The sequence below is a fragment of the Hordeum vulgare genome, chromosome 5H (genome assembly GCF_904849725.1).
Source record: "Hordeum vulgare subsp. vulgare chromosome 5H, MorexV3_pseudomolecules_assembly, whole genome shotgun sequence".
Classification (NCBI taxonomy): Eukaryota; Viridiplantae; Streptophyta; class Magnoliopsida; order Poales; family Poaceae; genus Hordeum; species Hordeum vulgare.
Window position 1 is genome coordinate 47999502 of NC_058522.1, and position 7079 is coordinate 48006580.

General features: G+C 43.3%; 1 long non-coding RNA gene across 1 annotated transcript; it reads left to right on the top strand.

The window, feature by feature from the left end:
* The first annotated feature begins 1050 nt into the window (after positions 1–1050).
* Positions 1051–2505, top strand: LOC123397626. The gene is made up of 4 exons (XR_006609986.1): positions 1051–1372; positions 1448–2098; positions 2207–2331; positions 2423–2505. It is a non-coding gene; the product is annotated as an uncharacterized LOC123397626 (long non-coding RNA).
* The last annotated feature ends 4574 nt before the right edge of the window (positions 2506–7079 follow it).

Sequence of the window (7079 nt, forward strand, 5' to 3'; positions counted from 1 at the left end):
AAGTTGGCATGGTGGAAGAAGAGAAGGGAAGAAGAGAGGGGAAGAACAGAGCAAGAGAGGAGAAGAACAGAGCGAGAGAGGAGAAGAATAGAGAAATGACGGCATACTCTGCGTCGGTTGTGCTTTTGGGAAGCGGGATGCAAACCTTTTGGGCCTTTAGTCCCGGGTTGAGCCACCAACCGGGACTAAAGGGGGATACCAACGGTTGCCACCACTATGGCAGGCCACGTGTCAGACCTTTAGTCCCGGGTTGAGCCACCAACCGAGACTAAAGGGGGATACGAACGGTTGCTACCACCGCGACACACCACGTGCCAGTCGCTGGATCTTTAGTCCCGGTTTTTGGCTCGAACCGGGACTAATGCATCGAACCGAACCGGGGCTATTGCCCCGCTAGGCGCTGGTAGCTCAAACCGGGACCAATGCCTGGCATTGGTCTCGGTTTTACTTGGACCCGAGGCTAATGGGATTTGGGGCTCCGCTCGAAAGCCTCATTTTCTACTAGTGAAGTACGCAGGATTTGATCGAGTATCTATAAGTTGAAGATGCTCTCTGATTTGATGTTCTCCGTGACCAGAGTAAATTATGTCCATTTAATGAATTGTGACATGGTTACTCAATGGGGAAAGTTATAGACTTAATTTTTGGCCCCTGCAGCAAAATGCATACTCACCTTAACAACAAGCTTTGCAGCCAATTCTGCAGGCAAGCCTTTGCATGCGTGCGCTGCAATCTCTGAGGACACCGCATCCCATATTCCGTCTAATGCAATTATTAGCCTTCCTCGAACAAGAAATAAAATACAGTCGGTTGTTTAAAGAAAATACCAAGGATTGTTTGGTGGGATATAACAAATAAAATGCGTACTAAAGAAAAGACCAGTTCATGGATGGGTGAAACAGGATAAATAGAACTGGTATTATTGTGTTGTTTCGTGGCAACACACTTGCATTCAACAATATTATATATTTTGTTTTCACCTATCCTTTGCTACCAGGTAATGTGGTTCAAGCTCTACTTCTGTTTTATAGAAGGAAGTTGTAGGCGGCATTGGAAGAGACGAGCAGGTTCTTCTTCCAGGTATGAAAAGAAATTTGACTACATATTTCTTGGTCTGCCATTGCATTTCTATATCTTTGCTATCTTATTGCATTGAATGACATGATTGACATCTATTTCAAAATGTGCATATACTTCAACAATTGATAGTATGTGTGTTATAATTTTGTTGATTAGTTATTATTCCTTATTGCCACTGTGTTGCTTCCAAATTTAAACATGACATATTTTGATAGACTGTATTAGATGGCGCCGACTAATCTTAGATGTCGGCGGACATTTGCAACCTGCACAAAAAAACAGTGGAGCCTAGGTAAGTTTAACATGCCTTCTCATATTTTGAAGAAATGGAAAAACCCTGTTTGCTAATTTAAGCTATTTTGTATAGATTCATAGATTTTGACGACCTCGAATATTCTGATACATTCAGAATTTGTAGCATATGTGTGAGGGTAGATGTCAAATTCCCGGTTAATCGAAGTGGTGATAACCTTCACTTCATTCTTATGGACAGAACTGTAAGTCTCGAGCATGTCAGCTTGCTAAAATAAACATATGGTTATCATCATCTAACATTTTCTAAAACAATTCTAAGGGTGCCAAAATCGAAGCTATTGTATGTGGAAAAGATTTAGTGAATAGATTCAATCTTACTTTGCACATGGGGAGGAACTACATCATTCATGGTGTTACTGTGCGCCCTAACTTTGAAGAACTGGAGTGTAGATACATTCAACACACATATGAGTGTTCCTTCAGTGCAAGGACATTTGTTGAGTTCATCTTACTTCAATTTCCAACGTATCCCAAGCATTTGATGTCATTCCAGGAAATTCAGAGGTGTCCAAAGCAAACTTTCATAGGTATGCATTCAGGCATATAATAGTTACTAACACAATGGTAATCTTAGTACCTAAATTCGACTAATGATATTTGATACACACATAGTTGGCATAGTCGTTCATTATGATAGATATGAAGTCATTGGGGGATACCCAGGTGCTGAATTATATAGAGAGGTCACCTTCATGGATATTTGGTATGTGTAGTTGGTATATAATAGTTCCAACTCTTCTATACCGAATTGTAAAAATTAATCCAAAACGTCGTTGACATGGTTACTATTTTTTAATATTCCAAATTATAGGGGCAAACTTATGGCTGTTGGGATTTGTGGTGGCAACTTGATTCAGAACTCATATAGGTGGTCAACATCCGAAGGCAACAAATCAGTTGTCCTTGGCACTATGCTTCGTAAGGATTGCAAATACGGTAATCTAAGCATCTATACCGATATGTATTGCATATTGTAAGAAATTTTATTGTTATGTCGACCTAAATATCTTTTTTGTCATGACAATAGGAAATTTGGAAACTTCAAATTACACCACCCTTTCATTCAACCCGGATCATCCTCTAGCACGCGCACTTGATGGTGAATTGTTCTGACTTATAATTAACAACAAATTAATTACTTATGATTGTTATTAGTATATGTAAAAAAAAATCTTGTCATATCCCTAATCCCTATTAGAGTTTACCAAGTTGTGCTCATGTTTTCTTTCTTTGCATTCAAGAAATGGAAATGAACTCAAAGGAAGTGGTGAAATCAAAGCAAAACCCTAACCACTCCTTATTCAAAAAACAATTCAAATAGTGCTAAATCAATGAACCCAAAATGGCCATTAGAAAAGTTCATATTTTCTGATAAATGTTGAAAACAAAATATCAGGGGTGCAATATATTTTCAAAATACTTTTGGCATTTTATTTTATTTCTAAAAGTCACTGAAATCAATTATATATTTGATTTCAAATAATTCAGAGTTTCCAAAAATGTTGAAAACTTTATATGTGTTAGGACATATTCCAAATAACACCGCAATATCATTCAAACTATTTTAGGAATAGTTTGGAGCCAAAAATAAATTCCAACAAAGTCAGAAGAGATAAAACAGAAACAGAAAAAAAGAAAGAAATGGGAAAAGGATTACCTGTCGCTCACCCCTTGGCACAGCCCAGCTAGCCCTTCTGTCGTCTTCCTCCTTCGCCAGTCAGAGCAGGAGGTGGCCACCGCGTTCCCCGGCGCACCCACGCACCTGTGTGCGTGCCTGGCTCGCCCCGATGAGTTGGAGGGGGAGGATAAGCCTCCCCGGATCCGTTCCCATCCTCTCCCCCTCGCCATTCGCCCCCTGTGACTCTTCCCTCTCGGCCGCCATTAGAGCCGAGCTCGAGCTCGAGCTGGCCGTTGCTCCAGCCTCTCTTCCTCTTGTTTGAGCCGCGCAGAAGGTCCGCCTTGACCCCCTGAAGCTTCTCATCGAGCCACCCAAGCCCCCGAGCCCTACATCACCGGATCCCCGTCGTCTTCTACCTCGGATCACCGACGCTCATCGCCGCTGTTCTCCCTCCTCGGGCCATCCTCGAGCCCGCTTTCGACGCCGCTGCACTCCCAGTGAGCCTAGGGTCTTTCCCCCCTCATTTCCCCCTTCGATTGCTTTCTCTAGCGTCTGATTTCACCGGAGCCTGATGAGGACCGCCGCGGTAGCTCGTCGCCGGTGACCCTCCAGTGATCTGCCGGTAGATCTGAAGCTACTATTAGCTTCAACACGACGAGTAGATGCTATAGGATCTAAGACCCACGCGTTTTGGCCTCTGTTTCGATGACCCCCACCTAGCCCAAGCTCTGGCAGCCACCGAGCTCAACGTCGGCGTCAACTCCGGCCATTTCAGCCCGTGTAACCTGCAAAAATGGAACCGCGACAGAGTGGCCGATTGTCTGGTGCCTTCCGCCACTCGTTTGGTCGCCGGAGTAGGAAATCCGAAGCCCTCCGCCGGCTCTGTGGTCGCCGGAGGCTCATCGCCGGTGAGATCCACCTCACCGCCGGTGGATCCGACTCCCCTGAGTCACTAGCAAGTGGGGCCAGCCCCCAGGCTAATTAGGATTAGTCAAATTAAATAAAGTTATATTAAAACCCTAAACAATCACTCACATGTGGGTCCAGCACTTTTAAATAACTAATTAGATTTAAACTTAATCTAAAACTGGCCAGAGTCACTGACCAGTGGGTCCCACTAGCCAGGTTTGACTTTCAACGGCCAGATTGACCTGCTGATGTCATGCTGATGCAATAAAACCTTTTTCTGTTTAAAAATAATTCATAATAGGTTCAAAACTTTGGAAATTCATATAAAATTGAATATAACTCCAAATTGGACAAATAATATATGAAAAATTATCACAAAAATTCAATGAACACAATGGTGTTACTTTCATGCATGAAAAATAATATTATGAAACAGCATCAGCTCAAATCAATTAAATGATTAAGATAAATATGACATGTCAAATAATATTTGAATTTGGATTTCAAACCAGATGCAAACTAAGGTTTCACCAACCACATAGAAACATATCACCCTTCATTTCATGACATGTTCATGCATCATGACTGTTGCATATGATTGTTATTGATTGTATGTTGTTATTCGATAGGCCCCGCCCCTTCGGATACGAGTGATTATCCGACTGACGGATATCACCCCTCTGCCGAGCAACAAGGCAACCAACCATTTTGATCATCCCGATAAATCCCATGTTCTCGCTCCTGCTCTTACTTATTGCATTAGGTCAAAATGCTTTCAATAGTTTTACCACGTTAGTTGAGCCCATTCCTTTGCTTGACCTGTCCTTGTCACAGTAATTAGCTGAACCTTGCAACCTAGCATACCTGGTAGATGCTTGAGCCATGATGTGCCTTATCCTGCTATGCATGCTATGCTTAGAGTTGTGTATGGTCTGTCATCTGGGTGATGAACAGGATCATGAGAATGTGTTCAGTTAATAAAGGTTGTGTGTTGAACCTGATTTGGTAAAGGTACCGGTGAAAGGCTATGTAGGAGTACATGGCGGGTTGTTTCATTGGAACCGTCCTTAGGAATTGAGTTCCGTGTATGTAATCCAAGACTAGATACTACCACACGTTGGGATACTTAATTGACCATCTCTACTTATTAATCGCCTAGTACTCGGTCCAGGAGTTGCAAGTAGTTTCTGGTGTTTATAATCATGCTGGAGGCCGTGCATAGTGCTGACCTTAGAGGTGGACTATGATGCGGTAGGCAATGGCACGGTGTACCAAGTGGCACCCGGATGGTGGGCTTGGGAATCCTGCGCACATCGTTTGGGGCCATGGCGGAAACCTCGGCCGGACTTCCTTGCGGGTTACCCTCAGATAGACGATAACCCTGGACTAGGTATTAGAGTGGTTAACGGTCGTGGCCGACTCCCTCGCTGGGCTTCCGCTTGAAGGTTGCCGAGGTGCATGACGTGCACATGGCGATAAGTGGCAAGAGTGTGTGTGAAGAAGTACACCCCTGCAGGGTTATGATCTATTCGAATAGCCGCGTCCGCGGATATGGACTACTTGGAAACATATGTTGTTCATAGACAACTATAATGGCTACTCATAAAATTGTCAAGACAAGTGTGATTGTCGTGGATGGCATTTCCGTAGGGAGACGGAATGATTCCACGATGGAGTATTGTTGTGGTGTTAGTGGACTCGTGTGCGAGAAAACAAAGTTGTCAAAGCTATTTGAAAATGTAAGTTTGTCTAGCCAACAGTCAAATGCTGGCTATTTGAAAACAAAGTCTTGCTGAGTACTTTTGTACTCACATTTGCTTAATAAATTGTTGCAGAGGTTGTTAATGACCCTAATGGTGGTTTCTATATAGACGTCGACGACGACGAGTAGCTGGTGTTCCAGCTACGATCTGGCCCTAGGTTGGGTCTGTAGATAGTCATGCCATGTGCCTTTTACCTTTTCATCTGTTTGTACTCAGACAACTTTAATCTTCCGCTGGATTGTAAGACTTGTTTGAATGTCTTGTGATGATGGGTCGTGAGACCCCTATCTGTGTAATATTATGTGTGAGGCTCTTCCGAGCCCTCTAAATAAAGTTGTATGATTATGGTTATGTTGTGATGCCATCGATGTATCTATGCATATCGGTATGCCATGCGTACGTGTGTTGTACTTGATATGTATGGGGTTCGAATACCTAGTCGTATGCCTTAGTATCACTCCTTACGGGGAAATGACCCTTTGTGATTCCATCGAGCCATGGTAGTTCGCTACTGCTCCGGACACATTGGTTGACCAACATGTGTTCTTCTTAGCTGATGTGTCTGTCCCTTTGGGGAAATGTCACGTGATGTATGGAGTCCTTGTAGCTTGCTACGACTCGTCTACACTCGTTGTTGACCGACACCTGCTTTGCTGGGTCATGTATGCCTGTCCCTGTATGACACTGCCACTTGGGTTTATAACTATACATGTCGATCCGGGTTCTTTGACATTGGAATGCTAGCGACACAATTGCATACGCGAGTCAAAAGGCACAAACAGTCCCGGCTAAGGTAAGGCTGCAGCCGTGGGGATAACCATGCGAGAGACCGCAAAGAGATGTGATGTGTTACAGGCTGGATTCCTATAGCTTAGGATCGGGGTCCCGACATCGTTGGTATCAGAGCCTGACTGATTGTAGGATTACTAAGCCAAACTGGTCGAAGTTGAGTCTAGAATTGCTTTAGTTATATATAAGGGAATTTTTTGTGGAAGGGAACGTAAGACTCTTGCTTCTCTCCTTAAATTATTCTATTCTTGTCATCCTCGTCTTTTCTGCGGGGATTAAGAACTAGGTTACTTATCTTTCTCTCAGGTTCGTGTTTTCTGATCGGTAGATTATAGGACAACGAGTCGAGAGTTACTCCGAGTTTCTTTTATTCCAAGAAAGTAAGTTTTGATGACCATGGAATTGAAGTTGATAGTTGAGTGGTTATGCTATCTATCTTTTGTGGGTTGTCTCAAAATTGTTTTTGAGCATTTACGACCATTATGCTGCCCAATTTTGTCTCTAGAGCTCTAATGCCTTTGCATTACTCTCTATTTTCAGATGCCTGGCTGTCCTTCTCGTTAGGTGGTCCGTCTGACTAGGTGCATTGATGTGTCGGGTCACAC